General features: G+C 41.6%; 1 protein-coding gene across 2 annotated transcripts in view; it reads left to right on the top strand.

Moving 5' to 3' along the window:
• The window catches only part of GPC3 (glypican 3), a 449,578-nt gene that overhangs the window by 321,756 nt on the left and 105,010 nt on the right, over nucleotides 1-22,812 (top strand). The window lies entirely within an intron of this gene.

The following is a 22,812-nucleotide window of genomic DNA, read 5'->3' on the forward strand; positions in this document are numbered from 1 at the left end:
CACTGACTTCTATTTGTAGCCTAGGAAGAACTTAATGAAACTAAAATCCTTATGCAAGGACAGAGGTTTCTGTATGACAACGCTGGCATGATTTCATTTTTTAATATGAAGTTCAGCAGTGAAATTTTTGCGGTTTTTAGAAAATATTTGGAAGGGCTTTCTAATAGTGGTGTATTTCACTGCAAATGGCATGTGAAAGTATTCACTACACTTTGGAGTAATAAATAGCTGTTCCTGCTGCTGAGCACAGGATAGTGGCAGTATTTGCATAACAGATCCTTCTTTTGGTGAACTCACAACCTCACTAAGTTCTATAAAGCCTGGTTAGATATAGTATGATTATTTCAAAACACACCTCTGAAGAATTCAGAGCACGGTGTAAACCACTCACTGCTGAACTGGTGTGCTTTACCTGGGGACGATGGCAGTATTGCTCCTCTGAATTATTTCCAGATTATCTCAAACCAAATGTGTCTGTGTGGCTCCACTCCACTGGCTAGACCCAAGCACTGGTGAGGCTAAAATCTCAGGGTCCGTTACTGTGCCCCTAATTCTAAATGAAGAATATTGTCCACAGATCTCTTTGGTCAACAGACGTTAAGGAACACCTACTGTGTGCTCAGCCAGGTACCAGGGAGTTTGAGGATTCAAAAGAAGTCTAACCTGTTTTCACAGCTTCCTTGGAGGAGACGCACAAGCATGGAAAGTGCTTAAATACAAATAAAAGGCAGCCTATAATGAAGAGCCAGGCAGTGACGCTGCTCGTCAGTTTTGGGTGGTTTGCTTAGGCCTAAGGTGGACTAGGCTAGTGTAAGAAGGATTTCATAAGAAATATCAGAGAAAGACCTGTGACTGGATGCCCACCGTGAAAAAAGGGAGAGCTGCATCAGACCATATGATCCAATAGTCACTAAAAATATTTATAGCAAGCCCCTTTAGTAAAGACTTTGGATGTTTGATATTAATGCTGTGGGAGACCATGTAATATCATGAAAAGAAGATGGGCTTTGGATCCAGATGGATCTGAATTCACCTGTGTATCTTACTAGATATATAACCTTGGGCAAATCATTCAACCTCTCTGAGCTTTAGTTTTCTCATCTATAGTACTTAGAGTTGTCAAAACTGTCCCTTACAAGGTCATTATGAGGATGGGATATTATATCTATGTATCTATATCTATTATCCCATTATATAAAATTTATATATAATTATACATTTTTACATATATACACAAATATATAATTGCACATGCGTGACACAGTTAAGATGATTAGTCCATTCAGGATTTTCTCTATAGGCAGGACTTGAGTGAGTTTGAAAGGGAGCAGTATTCTAATACTTTTTGCCAGTCTAATTCTGCCACCCAAATTTTGGGTGGATCAAAAAGATCCCTTTAAAAAAAATAAAAATAAAAAAAAAGATCCCTTTGATGCATCTCTCTTCTCTCCCATATTGTTTCCTTCTTTCTATTTACACTAACTTCCAGCCACAAAAGCTGAAGCCACTTCATATGTAGCGAGGTGTATATTGTCAGTGTCGGAAAGGTCACCATTATAATTACGTTTGCCATGGATGTATGTGTGAACATTTTTGGTTCCCTTACAAATACCATTGAGCAACCAATTAATTCTCATTGATAGACCAGTTTTACCTGTTTCAATTGAGCTGTTAAATTGGTTGGGCTCCAAACACCCACACTGATTTTTTTTTCTCATCTGTGTTGCTTTACATGGCCAAAACATGTCTTCTTTCAGACCCTCAATAAAGTTCATATTTTGGCCATGATTCAATCTAAAAGTGAGGTACTTTAGAGAAGTCATAAAGAAGAATGTTAGGGTGGTGATGATGATAATGTGTTGTATTTGTATAGCATTGAACCATATTTCAAGGTGCTTTCATGTCCTAAAAGTCTAACTGCTCATGTTGGAAAAAATATCCAGCCTGGAATTGTATAAGGTATAGTACTGTCAAAGAACCATGCTTTTCAGGAACTCATTGTTATCCTTGGATATTATTTCATCCTCACTACCTCCTGTGAGGTAAGTGATGTTTGTCCCTTTTTTTTTTTTTTTTTTTTTTTTTGCGGTACGCGGGCCTCTCACTGCTGTGGCCTCTCCCGTTGCGGAGCACAGGTTCCGGACGCGCAGGCCCAGCGGCCACGGCTCACAGACCCAGCCGCTCCACGGCATGTGGGATCTTCCCGGACCGGGGCACGAACCCGTGTCCCCTGCATCGGCAGGCAGACTCTCAACCACTGCGCCACCAGGGAAGCCCTGTCCCTTTTTTATAGCTAGGGAAACTGAGGCAGAAAGCCATTAAAGGCTGTGCAGACATGCTGCCAAAACATCCGGTAAGCTCAGTTGAAAATTCAATTAATCATCCGGATGTTGTTTCCTGTACACGGCCCAACATCTGGATTCACTGAATGCCTGGCTAAACTGACCTGAAGTTTTAGTGATGAGGAGCTAAAATCAAGTTAACTTGCCCCGGTTCACATGTAAGTGAGTGCTGAATCCAGGAGTGTAACGTTACTTTCCTAAGCCCCTCACTTGGTGCTGCATCTGTTAAACTACAGTAGGATGCTCCAACGTACACAGCTATAAACGCGGAGACACTTCTGTCTGTGCCCATGTGTGTCCCTCCAGATGGACTGTAGCTAGGCCGTTTATGAGCACATCCCAAAATAACTCTTCACTTTCTTCCATGGAAATTCTCAGCTGCCTCCTTTCAGGTTATGGTTACTGTTGATAGCACTGGAAATAATATATTCACTAAGGGAATAATGTAACATTATTTCCATATTGACAGTCTCACGGTGTAACCTTGAGGGGATGGGTTCAGGGTCAGGCCTGGGCCCTTTTCCTGGGAAGGCCTGCAGGTGTGGAATGTCCTCCTCTCCTCCTTCCAAGCCAGAGTTCTTGTGTAACATTCCCACGATTGGAAATGAGGACCCTTTTTATTTCCTTTTCAGGTTCTAATTTGTGTGAGGATTTATTGTCTAGTGTTAGGAGAGGAATTGAACTCTTTTAAGTCTTCAGTGTCAGTCCTGGCATTTGCTGGGCCATATTGCTTTAAAAAAACCAAATTTTGTTTTTCTTAGTATCCTGCTCCAGGGCTCCTGCATGGAGAGAAGGACCCACAAATACCAGGAATGATCACAATACATTCTTTCCCACATGACACTGTGGGCCGTTTGTCCTCTAACCCAGTTCTGTTGGTAACATTTTCTCTCTAAGAGTAGCTATGTGGTTAGTGTTAATTTAGCAGTACCTAAACTGCTACAGAAGTTATTGTTCCCAAGGAGAATCTAGCTTGTTTATTGTTTTTCCCGTTTCAGTTCAGGTTCAAATGAAATTCCAGAAATTGTTTCCCTGCCTGTTGTAAACAGTTGAAGCCACAGCAGTCAATACCTGCTCATTTAGCGTCAGAGCTTTTCATTCAAAGTTGGATAAAGTCTCATCTGTTTGGGATGGTTGAAATACCCAACTGAATGGTGGGGGTGTGGACGAGGTAGCCTCTTAAGATTCCTTCCAGCCGTGTGATTCCGTGATTTGTGGCTCAAGGTCAGGCTTTAACCCAGCACCCTCTTGTGAACAAGTCTTGTGACTTTATTCTCTGCCCTGCCACTCTTTTTTTTTTTTTTTCCTGCCACTCTTTTTAAAACACCCTGTTCCCAGGTCACCCCTTTCTACTTCGTAACCTCTCATCTTTTCAGAGATTCTTCCCTTCCCACCCGTCTTCCAGCCTGGGCAGATGGAACTTAAACTTGCCCTTCCCCCCATGCAATTCTTCTGTTCTACTGCCTTGTTTTCATTAGGCTATGAAAACATTAAACTGTACAAACACTTTGGCATTTATCACCTTTCTCCAGAATCAGATAGGTGACCTGCCTTCACATCTTGTTAGCCGTGTGACTCCATAGGAATGATAATAATTCTGCCATAAATTTGCATAGCACAATTTTGTTTGTAAAGCTCTTTCATGTACATTACATAAATTGATCTCCACAGTGACTCTCAGAAGCAGACATTATTACCTAGATTTACCAGATGAAGAAACTGTGGGCACTGGAAGTCTAAGTGATCTTCATATAGTAAGTGGTAGAACTAGACCTAGAATCCAGGATACTGGCTTTCAGTCTCTGTGCTCTTTCCTTCGACATCTTTAAAGCCATGGCACACCTTGCTATGGTTAGTATGATCCATATATAAAAGATGCGTAGAAGTACAAAGAGCAGAAAGTCCTCAATTTGTCTAATGATTTCCAAGTCCCTAATATAGTAATGTCTGTGGTCTGAAGCTCCAAAATCAGCAGCAAAGAAAGAGTAAGCACGTTGTTTACCAAGTCTCAGTTGGGAAGAGTCTTAGAAAACTGACCACCACAGAATATGGTGTGGAAACTGAGGCACTTTGAGTTATAGACAGCAGACAGACTTTTGATTAGCTATCTCGAATTCATAAAATGATTTTAAATGGTCGAAGAAAATTTTAAATGTACAGCAGACAGTGGAATGTCTCCACTTCCATCCCCCTTCACCAATACCTGAAAAGTATGTTTTAAGATGCCTGACAGATTACTCTGGTGTCATGAAAAGACACTGACTTTTGAAACAGAAAGTTACACATTTTGTTTTATAACTTTATTTATTTGTTTGTTTATTTTTGGCTGCGTTGGGTCTTCATTGCTGCACGCGGGCTTTCTCTAGTTGCGGCGAGCACGGACTATTTTCATTGCGGTGCTGGGGCTTCTCGTTGCGGTGGCTTCTCTTGTTGTGGAGCACGGGCTCTAGGTGTGTAGGCTCAGTAGTTGTGGCGCATGGGCTTAGTTGCTCTGCAGCATGTGGGAGCTTCCCAGACCAGGGCTTGAACCCGTGTCCCCTGCATTGGCAGGCGGAGTCTTAACCACTGCGCCACCAGGGAAGTCCCAAAAGTTATACTTTTGATCAGTTAATTAATAAAGTTGTTACATGTCAGAAAAGTACCCAGGACATACCTTAGTATGTAATTTTTTAAAATCTCTAAATGAATCTCAGGCATGATCGAAAATGCTTTGAGTAACTTTTTCCATAGTCTTCTCATAGTAAAACCAGTGAGGGTCATAAAATGCTAGCCTACTCCAGTGGTTGCTAGAAAAGCTAACACTGATCTAACATTTCTAAACAAAAGGAGAAACCTTTTGAGAGTCAAATTTTAAAAAAGGCCTTTCCAAATGAAAAGATGTGCCAGTGTCTGTCACACTTCTTCACATGCAAATAGTGTGGCAGAACTCTAGTAAATGCCATTTCCATATGGAGCCACAGTGTGTGTGTGTGTGTGTGTGTGTGTGTGTGTGTGTGAAAGACAGAGTATCTACAATGGCATGTTTGGTTTTTTTCTTTAACATCTTTATTGGAGGATAATTGCTTTGCAATCGTGTGTTAGTTTCTGCTTTGTAACAAAGTGAATCAGTTATACATATATATATATATATATATATATATATATATATATCCCCATATCTCTTCCCTCTTGCGTCTCCCTCCCACCCTCCCTATCCCACCCCTCTAGGTGATCACAAAGCACCGAGCTGATCTCCCTGTGCTATGCGGCTGCTTCCCACTAGCTATCTGTTTTACGTTTGGTAGTGTATATATAAGTCCATGCCACTCTCTCACTTCGTCCCAGTTTACCCTTCCCCCTCCCCGTGTCCTCAAGTCCATTCTCTATGTCTGCGTCTTTATTCCCGTCTTACCCCTAGGTTCTTCAGAACCATTTTTTTTTTAGATTCCATATATATGTGTTAGCATACGGTATTTGTTTTTCTCTTTCTGACTTACTTCACTCTGTATGACAGTCTCTAGGTCCATCCGCCTCACTACAAATAACTCAATTTCATTTCTCTTTATGGCTGAGTAATATTCCATACAGTGGCATGTTAACAAGAGCCAATGAATGACTTCTGAGTTACAAAAGGACAATGTGAATTGGTCTTTAAATACCAGACCTAGACTCTGTGGAGCTAAACATGATTTCATGAAGCAAAAGGGAATTAGCTGATGCGTTCCAAAACACATTTATCATTAAAAAAAACTTCTGTCATTTTGCTTAATAGACTGAAAAATAATTACAGTGTCTGGTGGCTTTGGGGAGCATGTGTTTTTAATATCTTAATTACTATGTACAGTTTAATAATAGTGCACCAAGATGAATTCCCAAGTACTTCATATTAAATTTCTTGAAAATGAACTATTTGCTTTATTTAGAATATACAGGATTAAAGGTACTTAAATTGGGTCATGTATTTTAGTCCTTGCACATTAAATTAAATTATTCAAAAATGGAAGATGAGTCAAGAGTGGTAGGCCAAAACGTTGTTGATAGCAGTGTTGTGGTGATCTTGACTTAGCAATGAAGGAAAATACATGATCCTTTTTCATTGCAGTATTGTACTCTTTCATAAACTTTTTTTTAAATTAATTAATTAATTTATTGGGTCTTCATTGCCGCGCCGTCTTTCTTTAGCTGCGTCGAGTGGGGGCTACTCTTCGTTGCGCTGTGCGGGCTTCTCATTGCAGCAGCTTCTCTTGTTGCGGAGCATGGGCTCTAGGTGTGCGGGCTTCAGTAGTTGTGGCACAGGGGCTCAGTAGTTGTGGCTCATGGGCTCTAGAGTGCAGGCTCAGTAGGTGTGGCTCGCGGGTTCAGTAGTTGTGGCTCACGGGCTCTAGAGCGCAGGCTCAGTAGTTGTGGCGCACACGCTTAGTTGCTCTGCGGCATGTGGGATCTTCCTGGAACAGGGCTCAAACCCGTGTCCCCTGCATTGGCAGGCGGATTCTTAACCACTGCGCCACCAGGGAAGCCCCATAAACTTTTTTTTTTAGTAGGAAGTATTAGAAGTGTTAGCTATGGGAAGACAGGTTTTACATATGAAAAGGAAATTCTATCAAATTATGAAGACTACTAGGTTTACAAAGTTAGGAATGTATTTCCAAAATATCTATGAAATCCATAGGGTCTCATATTCTATTTACATCTACCTACTGACCAAATGCAACACAGCAAACGTAAGCAGTTACAAATGATTGCTCTCTACCCCCATAAACCTGGATTATAAGCAGTATATTGGTATATGTATGTTCAAATACTATTTGGAAACTCAGAGACAACTTTTACCCAGATATATTTATGAATATATATATATATATATCCTGCCTCTGGACTGTCAGCTTCTTAAGTCTGGGATCATGCACACAACTCTTTGTCTTCTGTGGCACCCAACATAGTGGCATATACAGAATAGACCCTCATATACAGTATTTTATTGATCAGTTCATTCAAAGAATGCAACCTGTGCTGCCCTCAATTTATTTCTAAACTTTGATTTAATTTAAGGTACTTTTCATATTCAGTATTAACCAGTTTCTGTGCTAAAGGGCAGTGTTACATAAGTGCAGGATTATAGTTTGCAGGGGCCTTTAGGTCATAGGGTCCAACCCTCTGATTTTATAGATGAGGAAATGAAAGCCAAGAGAGTGGAATGACTTGTCCAAAGTCATGCTGCTAGTAAATGACAAAGCTGGGACTGGAAAATGAACAGATCAATATTGTATAGTGACTTTGCTCTGCTTCCAAAGGCTCTCGTATAATGCAAAGCATGCTTGCAGACATGCAAGCACATTTTCTTATACAGTACTCCCGATCATAGCAGAAGCCCCTACTTAAGCCGTTCATCTTTGGAACAGAAAGTGATATAGCACGAGGCATGAATTTGCCAAGTTTTTATCTCTTATCATATCTATTAACTAGTGTTTGGTCGTAACAAGTACACATCAGCGCCTCCTGCCTCATTCAGCCTAGTGAGCAGTTGTTGCATGTGGGTTGGGAGTGGGGGTGGGCTCTCTGCTGGGATCACTGGACCAAAACCAAGCAGATTCAGCAGGAGCTGTTGCTCCTGGTCTTATACCCACTCATAGAGTCTGACTTGGGCTCCTGTCCACATTCAGGGTTAGTCATCCTTTCACTCTCATGCTCTGAATCTCAACTCCTCCACCTTCCTGGGCACCCTGTAATAATTTATCCAGTGCCTTCTCCCTCCTTCCAGATGGCAAAATTAGCACCATATTAGTCAGTGGGTTTCTGTGCCAGTTAACTCAGTTGTTTAGGCAGTGTATTCAGATCATATTCCACGGGGAGTAGAGATGTGGGAGAGATGCTGCGGGGGTTATTCTGAGTCCCCCGTTCCTGTTTTAACCAGAGCATGTCTAAAATCTGCTTTACATATGGGTCTTCTAAGTAAGATTTCACTTAAACAAAGGGTTTCAACTGCTAAAACGATAAAACGTCTCAGGGAGCCCTCGAAGCTAATGTTAAAGGTTTAATCCCATATGAGCCATTTCTTCATTTGAGCATTCACTCAATGAAGTACTAAGTATCTGCAATACACAAGGCAGTCACAGAATGCCTTCCAGTCCCCGTTAGGCACCTCCTAAAATGAATTGTTAGTTAAAATGGAGACAACATGGAAAGTATGAACGGCTTGGTGGTGACATTATTCCTATTGGAAGTGATGTTCCTATCGGAAGGCCCATTATTTTTTTCTTTTCTGTACACGGGCCTCTCACTGTTGTGGCCTCTCCCGTTGCGGAGCACAGGCTCCAGACGCGCAGGCTCAGCGGCCATGGCTCACGGGCCCAGCCGCTCTGCGGCACGTGGGATCTTCCCGGACCGGGTCACGAACCCGTGTCCCCTGCATCGGCAGGCGGACTCTCAACCACTGCGCCACCAGGGAAGCCCGCCATTATTCTTGTACTAGTGAGCCATAAGCATCTTCTTTGAAGCTGAAGACCAACACAGCTGAGTTTTCCTTGCCCATGTCATTAGGATTTTGCCAAAGTTCAATGGAAATAAAGCTAGCTTCTCTACAGAGAGCAGATACTTTTGCCCCTGGATGGCAGCCCCATGTTGACTGGCTCAGCCAAAGGTTTGGCCTTACTCCTTTATGCCTATGGTTATTTGAGACCTAACCTTCAACTGTAAACTTATTTGCCGTACGACCAGGGGTGTTTCCATATTCCATGTAGACTCAGTGTTAGTACTTAGTGAATGTGAACTAATAATGATGGGGTCGATTCTGTATCCCTAACTATATGCTTTCTTTAGATAGCAACCACAGTGATTTTGCATAGCAGGTACTAAGTGGAATATTTCCAGCAGAGTTGTAATTAATGTCCAAGGTGAAAATTGCATTATTATTCATATGTACTTCATCTTATTGGATACTTTCCTAACATAGTTAAAGTACGATTTTATTTGTGTAATTAGTTGATCTAGATATTATTTTCTTCACAGTCCATATTTTGCTAGTTCATCAGTTTTCAAGGTACTATCTATTCTGTACCATGGGTAAGCAGTTGACAAAACCGAAAAAGCTAAGAGAATTACCACTGTGGTATGTCATAGATAATGAGGCCCAAGTTCAGATCAGTTATATCCCAGGGCACTGAAGAGTCTTCTGGTTATTATCATGGTATCACTATTAGCAAATTTTGAGTCATCATAACAAGTAAAAGAAGAACCAAAAGACTGGAGACAGGCACAGATTTTTACCCTCACCTTTAATACGAAGTGGAAATTGGACTGGAAACCACAAGTCAGAGAGCCTGGTATCACATGTTCCCAGAATTCTAGACTAGAGTCTTGGAGAGCGTGAGCGTTCCGAAGCCACCGTGGGCTCACTCCGAACAAATCAGGCCACTTCCGCTTATGTGTGTGTGCATGTGCTGCAGACATGGTATATCGAGATTTCGGCAAAGTGTTTGATAGAAATTCCTATGATCGTTTTTAAACAAGTGACACAAAATGTTGGCTAAGTAATCATATAGTTGGGTAAATGTGTAGCTGATTAACCGTCATTCCTAAAGAGTGTTTTCTTAACGTATCAGTGTCAGCCTGGAGAGAGGCTTTTAGTTGTTTGCTTTGACCTTTACTGCCTGAAGTTTTTACCAGTGACTTCACTGCAGACAGAGAAGGCATACTTCTAGTATTTAGTGATGGCATGAAGCTAGATGGGGTTAGCTAATACGTAGATAACACAATCAGGATCTAAAAATGTCTCAGTAGGATGGAATGGCAGAGAAAAGTAGCAAAGTGAAATGTTACAGGGAGAAATGGGAAGTATTACACGGAGATTCACAAACATGACTTAGCCGCTCTTTTGATGGTGGGGCCGTTATTGGTGGGGGGAATGGAGGGAGGGGCATGCAAGTAAGTAGCTAGAGAAATATTTGGGATTGTAAAGTTCACTATTCCACATGAGTTTTTAATAAACTAGTACTACCTGTTTCGGTTGTAAAGTCTTATTGGTATGTGATTTAGAGTCATAATGAGAAATTTGAGAGCCATAACACTGTGTAATCTAGTTTGGGGGAAAGTACAAAGGCTTTAGAACCAAACATAGATCTATGTTTAAGGCCCAGATATGTCACTTTGTAGTTGCCTAGCTAATGGCCAAATTATCTAACCTCCCTGTACTCAAGTCTCCTAATCTGTGAAATGGGTATACTACAATCTATCCTGAAGGGTTAGTAGATGTGTTAGAGATGATGCATGTAGTAACACAATAAATTAAAGCTATTCTTCTTCTTTATATTATGATAGTATGAAGAGTTAACATAAAGGAAAGTCAGAAGTAACCTTTTTTTTTTTTTTTTTTTTTTTGCGGTACGCGGGCCTCTCACTGTTGTGGCCTCTCCCGTTGCGGAGCACAGGCTCCAGACGCGCAGGCTCCGCGGCCATGGCTCACGGGCCCAGCCGCTCCGCGGCATGTGGTATCTTCCCGGACCGGGGCACGAACCTGGGTCCCCTGCATTGGCAGGCGGACTCTCAACCACTGCGCCACCAGGGAAGCCCCAGAAGTAACCTTTTAAGTGGCTTGATTCACTTTGCCTCAACTTATCACTTTCTGGAATGTAGAGACTACAACTTTTCTAGTTTGGGTTATTGTTTAAATGATTTTAGAATTTTACACATAATTATCTAAACCGTAAAGGTTCTTGGAAAAATATATCTAGCCAATCTTCGACAGATTTTTAAACTATTTAAAGTTTGGTTTGGCTCAGAGTAACTGAATGGAAAATGAAGATGATAAATTTTAAAAAGTATATATACATATATATATACCTATATATGTTCATATGTACATATATATACATATATATACGAAGGAGTGTGTGTTTAAGTTCCTCAGCTTTTCCCAAGATTGAACTCTGCCCTGAAGTGGAGCATCTATAAATAGGCAGGCTATCCTTAGAGTACAGCTTAGAGATCTTACAGATCATGGTCCTGAAGTCCCATTTTAATCTTCAGCCCCACCAGGACCTTTCATGGAAGGATGGTATCAAGTGAAGAGACTTCAGAGCTATAAAGTTCAGGGCAAGTTCATCTGCATTCCTTTTGCATCTTGCTCTCTGGTTGAAGATGGTGAGAGGTTCCTATATTTAAAACCCGGCTGACCTGATATCCTTATTGGCAGATGTCTCGCAGGAGGTATTTAGAATGATTTTGAGCGGCATTATAATATGTTCGTGAGTGTGTGTATTTCACATGCCGACAGAGCAGAAAGAATTCACAGGGCTTGGGGCTACTAGCTTCCTTGAGACACCATCACTTTCAGCTGTCGGGGTGATGTCACAAATGCCAGGAACACTGCCTAGGCCCAAATTCCCAAAGCTCAATTTTGCATTGCAGAGCCTAAGGCAGACAAGACCCCTTCCATGGGCCCTACCATCAAAGAACTATGGAATTTGTTAGCTACAGGCTGGGACCGGCCACCACTTGTTGTCAGGCAAAAGGAAAGCTGTCCCCTGCTGCCTGAGCCTTTGTCCCTGCCTGGGATACCATGGAAAATGGGGAAGGAATCCAGACTCATTAATGAGCTAATACAAAAGATTAAGCCAGCCTAGAGGCAGTTCGTTATAGCTACATATGGTTGCTTGAAGGCAGTTGAGAGCCGAAGGATCTCCAGACCAGAATCCAGTGGTGCTGCTGCCTTTGTCTGCCAGACCCAAGCGCAGGATAAGGGTATCCCTGTGGGGAGCAGTTTTCTTATTGCTGGTGTCTTTTTTACAGAATACCATTCCCTGAACTGTTGTGGGGCAAACTGCTTGATCAATAATTGCAATCTGATAACCCACAGTACAAATTATTGTTAAAGCTACAGGTTTCACGATAAGATGCTGAGACGGAGCTTGGCTCTGAGCTTCTACTTGGTTGAATAGCCTTTGTTCTTGGAAATCAGTTAAACCATGACTACTTCTGTGACCCCTTTTCAAAATGAAACTCATCAGGAAAAAAATAAAGTAAAATAAAATTTATATATATATATAATTTATATAATATGTATATTTTATATACATATATATTTCCTCACTGTTTATTTAGCAGTTATTTACTGAATGTTTATCTTATGTGTAGTGCTGAGTTTGGTGGGCTCTATTGATGAAGACAGAGAACCCCTCCTCCTTATACAGACTTATCACATATACATATATCATTATCATTTGAATTCATTTGCACAGTATTGAGCAGCTCTGTGTACTGGGGGTAGGGGCTGGGGACGAGGGTACAGGGATAACTTAAGCACAATTCTTGCTTTCAAGGAGGGTGATGAAAACATACCTACGTAACTATAATCCAAGGCATAGTGTAAGTGTCACAAGAGAAGTATAAACCAAGTGCTCTGCTCACCCAGAGAAGGGAAGGATTAATTTCTACCAAGGGAATTAGACAAGACTTCAAAAATAGGTAGCCTTTAAGCCTTTAAGGCTTTGAAAGATGAGGAGAATTTTGACAGATAGAGGTTAGCGGGAAGGATCTTCCTGGCAGAGGAATGTGGTATGCACAGTGGCACAAAGACATGAAAGTACATCAGTAGCCAGAGTGGAAGAGGATGTAGGCAGTGAAAGATGAGACTGAAAAGGTGGTGGTACAAAATTTGGGAGGGCCATGAATAGTATAGAGAATCTGAACTTTTTTAGCAGTGGAGAGCCAGTGCAGGGATTGGAGCCAGCCTGACACGGTCAGATCAGTGTTTTATGATGTTAACTCCGTGAGGAGCATGAAGGGTGGCTTGGAGATCAGAACTTGGAAGCAAGGAGTCCAGTTAAGCTTGATAGGTTTTACGAGGCAAAGAGGCGAAGCTTGTTATTAAAATTCATTAACCTTGCTTTCCACTTCCGGACAGAACAGTTCAGGGGATGAGAACTGCGCTGTTCCTCAAGTCGGGCCAGTCATCTTTTGGCTGTTAGCCAGGACCTGGGGAGGCTGCAGCGGGCAGTGGATCGGGTCTCAGGAGCGAGGGTAGCGTGGTGTGACTGCACAGCAGACCGGTACCTAATCCAGGTCTCACAGTAGAAAAAAAAAATTTTTAGTTCTAGTACGTCATTGAACCTTAAGTAGAAGTTCTCACAATGGAGTATTTAGAGTCCCTGATGAATGTGTTAACTATTACTTTTGAATCAATTTGTTACACGCTTTTTTTAGTCAGGATTCCAATGAAAAGTGGCTCCTTGGCTGTTGAATGTTGAGCGCCATCCATTCACCCAAGTCTCAAAAATTACCAAAACTGTGAGAAAGATTGAGAGAGATTATAGTGGTTTTTCTTCAGCTGCCACCGTGGGTGCTTAGATGTGTTAGAAAGACGACTGTGTTTCGTGACAGCCTCACAAAGGGCAGGAGGGGAGCCGAGGGGAGCGGTGACTGTTTGCCTTCCCCAACCTCCTTAAAACATAGTTTCCCAATTTGTTAGCAACTCCTGTGTTTTTCTAATTACGGCAGCTACTTAACAGTTTGTGCTGTTTCCCTAGAATGGTCTCCAAGAACTTCATACACTTTATATATTGGACCCTGCTTGTTCAGTTTACTCAAGCACGTGCTGACAATGAGCTGACCTGACCTCTCACCAGTGGGGGCTGGCTGGCAGGCAGGCACTGGATGCCGCTTTTTCTCTCCACCTGAGCGCTCCTGTGCCCTTGCTGGTCAGAGCAGATGCGAAGAAGGCAGGCAGCGTAAAAGCTTGTTTACAGCACTTCTACAAGGGTAGGGTCTTATCTGCCCCATTCACCACTGTATCTTCTGCTTCTAGAGCAGTGCCTAGCACATCGTAGGCAACAAATAACTATTTATTGCACGAGTAAGTGAAGGATTCTGTTCCAACTTTTGAACTGGCTGTTTAACTCCAGTTTAGGGAGACTGTAACTTTTATCCTATGCCTGTCCCAGCAATTGTATTTTGGAAGCAGATAACTTGTTTCCTAGTCTCACAGGTACGCAGACAGAGGGCAATTTTGACCCAGAATGGACCATCTGCGACATTTCACTAGTACTCGATTGCGATGATGAGATTTGGGACTTTTGAGCTAAGACAATTTAATGAGACTTGGGACTTAGATTGATACTGTAATGGGTTGAGACTTTTAAGGGCTATTGGGATAGGGTGAATGTATTTTGTACACGGGACAGATGTGAATAGGGGAGAAAGTGTACGCGCATGTACAGAAAGAAAGAAAGAGAGTAGGGGGATTCTTTCCAGCATTAAATATTAAATATTAAATGTTACATTACAGTTTTAACATAAAAGTATGTACAGAATGTTCTAAATCTGCCAAAAGTCATCTAGAATAGTCCTTCCTGAGAGAGAGGCGTGGACATGCATGCACTACCAAATGTCAAATAGACAGCTAGTGGGAAGCAGCCGCATAGCACAGGGAGATCAGCTCGGTGCTTTGTGACCACCTAGAGGGGTGGGATCGGGAGGGTGGGAGGGAGGGAGACGCAAGAGGGAAGAGATACAGGGATATAGGTATACATATAGCTGATTCACTTTGTTATGCAGCAGAAACTGACACACCATTGTAAAGCAATTATACTCCAATAAAGATGTAAAAAAAAAAAAGAAAAACAGAATAGTCCTTCCTTCACTTTAAAATTTTATTTTTTCCAGCTTTATTGAGATATGATTGACATATAACATCGTGAAAGTTTAAGATGTACAACGTGTTGATTTGATACATTTATATGTTGTAAAGTGATGACCACCACAGCATTAGCTAACATCTCCATTCCATCACATAATTACCATTTCTTTTTCTATAGTGAGAACATTTGAGATCTGCTCTCTTTCTTCACTTTCTTGAGAAACGTGGTGGAATAGTACCGTGTCCTCCCCGAGAGTCCTCATTCTGTTTGCTCAGAAGTTCCTTAACTTGGCAGAACCTGGAAAATCTGTGCACTCACTGTTCTGTCTCCCTTTTCTGACCTCCATTTGGCGGCTCTGCAATGATCTTTGACAGAGACCCCAGGCTGTGGCCTGCTCCCTCCTACTGTGCCTATTCTGTCACTGTAAAATACAGTATTGAGCAAAGATGGAAAACCTACTTTTATCTGTCAGAGCCCGAGTAACGGGAACTTTCATTTTCTGGCTGTCTCCTTTCAACTCCAAGCTCAGCTTGTTAAGGCTTGAAGAGCTAAGATGAAATAGTAATTCATGTGTCTCTTTTATTTCTGGACTCATCTTTCTGGATCCTGGAGACTGTGGTGATTCATGCCTCAGTTATAGGTGGCTAGATATTGGGAAACTTTCTTACTTGCAGCCTATGAAAATGAATAAAGTGATCAAATCTTTATCACCACCTATCCTGTTTACACAGATTTCTCGTGCTTTCCCCTAGGAAATAGTTTCTGTGAGGGAGGACAAACGGGTCTGCGACCTTGTCTACTTTCAGCATCTTCTTTGGACCTACTATGCGCCACTCACTGAAGTTATCACTTCTCTGCTGACATCACTAGTCCTCAACTCTCTTCCCTGTAGCAATTCAGTCACCAAGTGCTTTCAGATCATTCTTTGGAACCTTCTTTGTCTGAGATCCTTTTCCATCTGTATGCCATCACCCTAGTCCAGGCCTGCCTTACTTCACCACCAATCCCCTGATGGGCACAGGGACTAGAAAATCGATGAGACACTCACTGCCCTTGGCCTCTAGGGACCCGCATTCATTTTTTACGTCTCTGTTTTCTTGTAGCACTGTAGTCTCCAACGTGGCTTTATTTTTTGCTTTATATTTTTCTTTTGTTGATCCACTTGTATAACTTCTGTCTCTGCCACAAAAATACTTGTTGCCTTCCTTTTATAGGTCCCCCAAATATGGGACTTGACTCCCACTTATGCCATGCTACCTTCCCTGAGGGAGGGGTACCTCTTTCCCCACAACTCCTCACTCCTCTTCTTCCTGTCCACCCACTCTCATGTTCCACATAATGTAAGAATTTTTCTTATAGGTCGATTTTTTTTCTCTATGCCCTTAGTGATTCTGTCTTTAATGGAAAGTAAAAAATGGCTCCTGGAAAAAGACAGTAATCGAGACTAAACAGCATTTATCGAGCACTTGCTGAGTGCTGGTACTACTGGGTGTTTCGAAACATCTAATAAAAAGCACCATGCATGCTATATGTTCCCTTCTAGATTAAAAAAATCCGTAATCTATAAATGCTTTTGGCTAGTGATGATGAACAGCAGCGGTTTTTTTTTTTTTTTCAAAGCAAAAACACCAGAAGTTTGGAAAGGAATTTGCAAGTTGTGTTGTAATGCAACTGATCTCTTTCTTCCTGAGAAAGTTGGTTTCTTGCCAGAGCGTTCAATTCAGGCCCACGCAAACTGGGTGTATTTATAGAGGGCCAAAGGAGGAAGAGAACATGATAAACTTTTCTCCCCAGTACAGCAGAGAATGGTAAACAGTCACCAGGTGAATGCCATGTAGCACACAACTTGCGGAGCCAAATGCCATCGTGGTACGTGGCAGCCAGACATCTGCTAGGTTGAAGGGTTCCCCTCAACCCTGTAGGCAGCCAGTTCAGGTTTGGAGACTCGGACGTGTTATTCTGGATGATGGCAAGCCCTCAGAGGTTTCTTGGGGCCCTCTCAGTGTGGGGGACATCTAGGAGGGTGTGCTCACTAAAAGTGCCTCCAGATTCTTAATATAAAGATGTTGAGAAACTAAGAATCTCTGCATTTAAAGTGTTTTAAAGTTTATGAGGCCCTTTAATTTACATTACCACATTTATTTCTCACTAATACCCTGTGAGCTAGCCATCATTAATATTCTCTTTTACAGATGAAGAAAATGACACTCAGATTTCACGTGACTAAAAGGTTGCCTTTACTCTAAGTTCTATGATCTTTCTTCTACTCTTTGGAGGGAAGAAGAACCATTAAGACAGTCTCATCATGTAGCAGGTCATTGGAAGTAGCGTAGAACTAGCAGCTCTACCTCTAGCAATTTCTTCCAAGGCTCCACAAAGATGTGTGTATGGGATATTTCAGTGGTGGTGTCTGCATAGAAAAAAAAATTAAAAGCAACCCAGATATCTATCAGTAGGAGATTTATTATGTGAACTGTGTCATTTCTATACGATGGAGTAATCTGTAGCCATTAAAAATATTTGTAAAACATTGTTATGGATAGAAAGATATCCACGACATATTGTGAAGTAAAAAAGCAGGTGATGAGACAGTAGTAAAGTACAGTCCAATTTTAACAAAAATTAGCACATGTGTAAATGTATTTATGGGGAAAAAGTCGGTAACAATACATATCAAAACATTAGCAATATCAGGGTAGTTTTCATTTTCTTTTTTACCTCTGTGTACTCTGCCCAAATACTTTTTAAAAATCATCTTTAAATCAGAAAAAGCAGTGTTCTAAGACATAAGATTATAGTTAACCTACCCATCACAACTGTATGCATTTCTCTCATTTTCCCCATTAGCCTTCATCTTTTCAGACTCAAAAAAAGGCCAGTGATTTTAGTCTGTCATATGGCATTGCCTTGTTCTCCACCTTTCATTATCTTATTTCCCCTTCTCTGGACACTTTCCTGTTGCATTTTGTCTTCTTTAATACACCATCAGCAGAAGGTAATCCCAGATATTCTGGGAATAAGGTACAGGAGCACATACATAGTCGCTCCAGAATCAGTACTGCAGCTTCAAAGCAACTTCTCTCTTAGTGGGTTGCTAGGTGCAGTCATTCAGAAGTTCAGCTGTCAATGGGAGAAGAGTAGTGATTAAAGAGCTGTGAATGCTGGTATGTTTTGTCTTAACTTCAAGATGTGTATGTGGTCTCCACTTTATATTGTCTACTACACCAGGATCCAGCGAAACCCCAAACTAAGTTTAATTTTGGGGAAAAAAAAACTTTCAAATCAATGAAATAAATGCTGATTCCAAATATAACATTCAGACTCTATGAAATAAGACAGCCCTAATCTCTCAGAGACCAAAGATAAGGCCATCTGACAGCTTTGCAACGTCAGAGAGTCATTCCTTTACACACATGTAAAACCTTCAGACTTTCTTGAGAAAATAACCTTTATTTCAAAAATAGCTTTGAAGTTTGAAAATCAAAGCAGACCAGCTGTTTCTCAGCACAGAAAGGACTTTGCCTAAACTGCTAGAAAGCTAATAAGGATTTCAAAGGGCAGTGAGAACTTACTCTAATGCCCATAGTACAGGGAGCACCAGGGGTGGGACAAGCTGTTTACTGTAACTAACACGTTAACTAGGGACCTTGCCAAGGCTTTCTCTCTGTTTTCTCCCTCTTTTCCTTTCTCTCAGGATCTGTTTTTCTCCTTCCTTTCACAATCCCCTGGCCTCTTTCTTTCTTTTCCTTACCTTTCTTTTTTTTCTTCTTTTCCCATTTGTTCTCTTATCTCTCTTTTCTCTCCCTCCACATCGTTTGTTTGTTTGTTTGTTTGTTTGTTTGTTTGTATTACCACCTCATTGCCCAAACTTGCTATAGCGTAGACCTGGAGTATTTTTTAACTATTCATTTTATCTTTTGAATGGAGTTTTTTTTCCCCCTCTGTTCTTTTTTTTTTTTTAAAGGAGATGAGGTGAATATTTTATATTTATTCCACAAAAACTAAACTAAATCCAGTGGCTTCTTACTTGTGTGTGGCCCCCGTTGATTTTTTTCCCCTCTGTGGGTCAGTTGTCCTTGATAGAATAAAGGTTCCCACCCTTGCACTAAGGGGTCTTGCCAATTTAATTCTTCTTCAGAAAAGGAGATGAATAACAGTATGGACAATTAGTTACTGTGGGTGGGAGAAGGAATTTGACTGGAGGCAGTTTTCTTTGGAAAGAGATAGGAAAGCACAAGAGGTTGCAATAGTTTTACTTGTGAAAAACAGAGGGTATGAAATAACTTGGTGGAAAGTTCAGCTGAGAACGGGAACATCTGGGGCTTATTCATGGTTTTTCAGAAGTTTTTGAAGTTTTTTTATTAGCTGGGTTGACCTCAGATTGAGGAGGAGATTTTTCAACTGTTAAACAGTTTTTTCTTTGCATTCCTAAAGTCATATTGTGTTCAGCTTGTTAATATGTGCGCAGGGGGCCTTGAGCAGAGTCGGCCAGAGGGGCATGCTTTCGGGACATATTTCCCCATAGCTGGTATTTCCCTTTCTTGTTGAGGATTTGCATGTGTCCCTTTCATCCATGCGTACAGCAGATTCCTCGGCAAATAATTGCATTTGACATCACAGTTGTTGGAGAAGATGCAGGGGAGGGGGAAACATCCCCATTTCCCCCACACTGAGACAGCTGGAGGGAGGAAGCAGGTTAGACAGGGAAATACATAAACATACCTGGAATGTAGCAGCAGGTAATTGTGTCTGTGTTAGTCATTAATAACTTGCATGTTGGAATATCAATGGTGTAGGTTCCAAGATGTCTAGAATTCAGAAAGGGGGAAAAAACCCACCGCAAATCGACACCTAACATCCCATTGACTTATTGGGCCTGATGCTGGACATATTGGCAAACATGTTTAGTTAGTATCAGTGGAACATGTTCCAAGGCACTTTCCCCTCATTTTTTTCTAGAGAAGGATTTGAGGTCATTTATTTGGAGCTTCTGGTGGCCACAGCAAGAACATCCTGCAGGAAGACCCCCAACCCAGCTTCTGATAGGCTGAAGGGGGAGGGGCACCATTAGATTGCACTCCTGTAGAGGTTCCTGTTATTTGGGACCCTCAGAAAGGCAGGCTCTCCAAAAAGGAGTGTTTGTTCAGGGCGTGACAGTGTTGAGAAAAGCGAAAAATAATGTATGCACTATACCAGAAATAACTTTCTGTGTTAGAAATTAACCAGTACTGCCTAAACAGAAGCCCTCATTCTTAACGGTCTGCAAAATGTTCTGTGGCTAAACGCTTGGAGGTATAAGTCAGTGATTTTTTTTTTCCTATGAACTGCCAGGCCTACAAAGGTTTCGTGCAAGCAAAAGAATTTAAACAAATTTCCAAAAATTTGACATTTAAAAATTTGGGGAGTTATTCCGACACAGATGTTCTGTGTTCTGTATTGAGTTTGTGGTCTATGCCAGGCTCCTTGATTAACAGCTAGAAGACATACAGACAGTTCAATAAATCAACACATTTGATTTCTAAATGCTTATTGTTTATTTAGCTACTGAGTACCAGGCACTTGGCTAGGCCCTGGAATCTGTAGAGGCACAAAGATGAATCAGACACAGTTCCACCCTCAAAAAGCCATTGGTCTCAGAGGAGACAGACACAGGCACAAATAATTACAATAATTGGGCTTCTACAATAGGTCTAAAGGAAGTGTTGCAGGAGCACAGATGAAACTATTAGACTCAGTTACAGGAATTGGGGAAGAATTTATGAAGGAAATGATATATGAGATGATTCTTGGAACATAAACAGAATTTTAACTGAGGAGGTTACTCAAGGCTAAGAGAACAGCATGGGCAAAACATAGAGGTGTGAAACCATATGACGCCTTTGGTGATTAGTGAAGGTACCTGGAGAGAATTGTGAGAGTTGGGGGACTCGGGAAGTATAGCTTGGGCAGTTATAAACCTGAGTTAGCAGCCTGAGAGAAAAGTCTAACAACAGATTTTTCTTTTTTAATCTGAACAGTATCATTCCCTTGTAGCCAGGTCCCTTGGGGACGGTATTAGAACTCAGCCTCTACTCTTTGAGGGTCCACAACTAAATTAAGAGGCAAGGCATTCATATGTACCTATACGAGAAAACAGAAAGACTTACACTGTGCATGGGCACCGGCTGAGGAGTGAACAGTGGGAAAGCGCAAGATATATTATTGGTGATTTATTGTTTTTGAGGCCAACTTGGAGCTTTGGTATACCCCCCCCATTCAAATATCACACCCTTCCTAGATAAACACTTCCACAAACCACGAACGGACTTCATTCATCAACACTAGTGGTTGGGAAGGAAGGGGACAGAGGAGAAAAGGTTGGCAGGCGAAGGAACAAGCAATTCATTTTTAGGTTGGAGAATGAGAAAATTAACTGATCATAAATTCCAGGTGATTGGTTTTTCCCCTGTTTTATCATGAATAAAGGATCTGTTCAGATTTTTAAAGTAACACCTCATAGTACAGAATGGAATAAGCAGGCAGGCCATATTCCTTCTTTGTTTTTGTAAAGGTGTGAGAATAGGAAGTTTGTCTGACCCACATGTGTGGACTCCCTAGGGGACAATAAACCCTTCTCATCATGTGCAAATACATAAGTATTCGACACTTCCTGCTGTATTGAAAATAGATTCAGTTAAAATATTTAGTAATGAGTCATTTTGAGGACCAGGTGCTTACACATCCTTACTATTTTGCCTTCAAGAATTTCATAGATAATCCTTGGGTGAATTTATGTTGCCCCCAGTAGAGTTTCTTTCTGGACACCACTGTGTAGGTCCTCACTAATGGCCTTAGAGAGGAAGCCCTGGGGAGAATTCAGTTTACTAAGAGTGAACTTCGTTACTCTCTCTTTGGATCTGGTTGGCTAAGGCATCTGCTGCCTTTGAGAGCATCATTCTTCCCAGTGCATTTCCATGGTCCTACACTACAAGGACCAGTGCACCTGCCTTGTACTGGAAAGGAAATAAGTGGCAAAGTGAGAACAAAATAAGGACAATTGGCTCATTCCAAGTTTGTGTGGGACTGGAGTACAATGCTCTTCCCAGTGTGTTGGAGGGGGGAAAGGCAGCCACATGGGGGAAGGAGTGTTAAATTGTGGCTTGTGTCCGGATCCACTCTAGCTGTCATCCCTTTAAATCACTCCAAATAATGCCAAGTTATTATTTAGAAGCGAATTTTCCAGAGAGCCTACCTTCTGAATAGCAAGGGGAGATCTGCTAGTGAAACCATTTAAGTCACCCACAGCCCCCACTCAAAACTGGATTGATGCAACCACAAAGGGTCAGGGCTCCAGAATATTCCATGCTGAATAAGATGTGATGCCAAAGTTGCAATGACTCTGGGGCATTAAAGGTCCCGTGGCACTTCTTAAAGGCGAGTTTGCCCTGACCTCCTTGGCCAAAGTTCACATCTGGTAATTGCATCTGTTGACATTGGCTTCCCTTGTCCTTTCAGCTGCATACAATATTGCCTCTCTCGCATCCTGTCTTAGACTCTTGCATAGTGTTGCTATGTGCTATTAAACAGCAGTTGCATCTCACCCAGCGGGGAATGCGTGTGGAAATCCTTCGGGAAAAGTGGTGCAATAGAAATGTTGGATCAACAGTATTTTTTCTTTTGTGAGCCAGGAAGTGTAAGTGTAAGAAACAGATCCAAACACTGTGCAGGCTAACTGTTAATGTGTACAGCCGAGTAAGAAACCACCATATGCAAGGCCAGGTATGCCAAGGGTCAACAAGAACCCTTAGAGTTGGGGAAATGAAAACAATGTTTTTTAAAGTAATTTGGGGGGGGTGCCCTATAAGTTCAGGATAACATATAAA

Source organism: Pseudorca crassidens, chromosome X (assembly GCF_039906515.1).
Source record: "Pseudorca crassidens isolate mPseCra1 chromosome X, mPseCra1.hap1, whole genome shotgun sequence".
Classification (NCBI taxonomy): Eukaryota; Metazoa; Chordata; class Mammalia; order Artiodactyla; family Delphinidae; genus Pseudorca; species Pseudorca crassidens.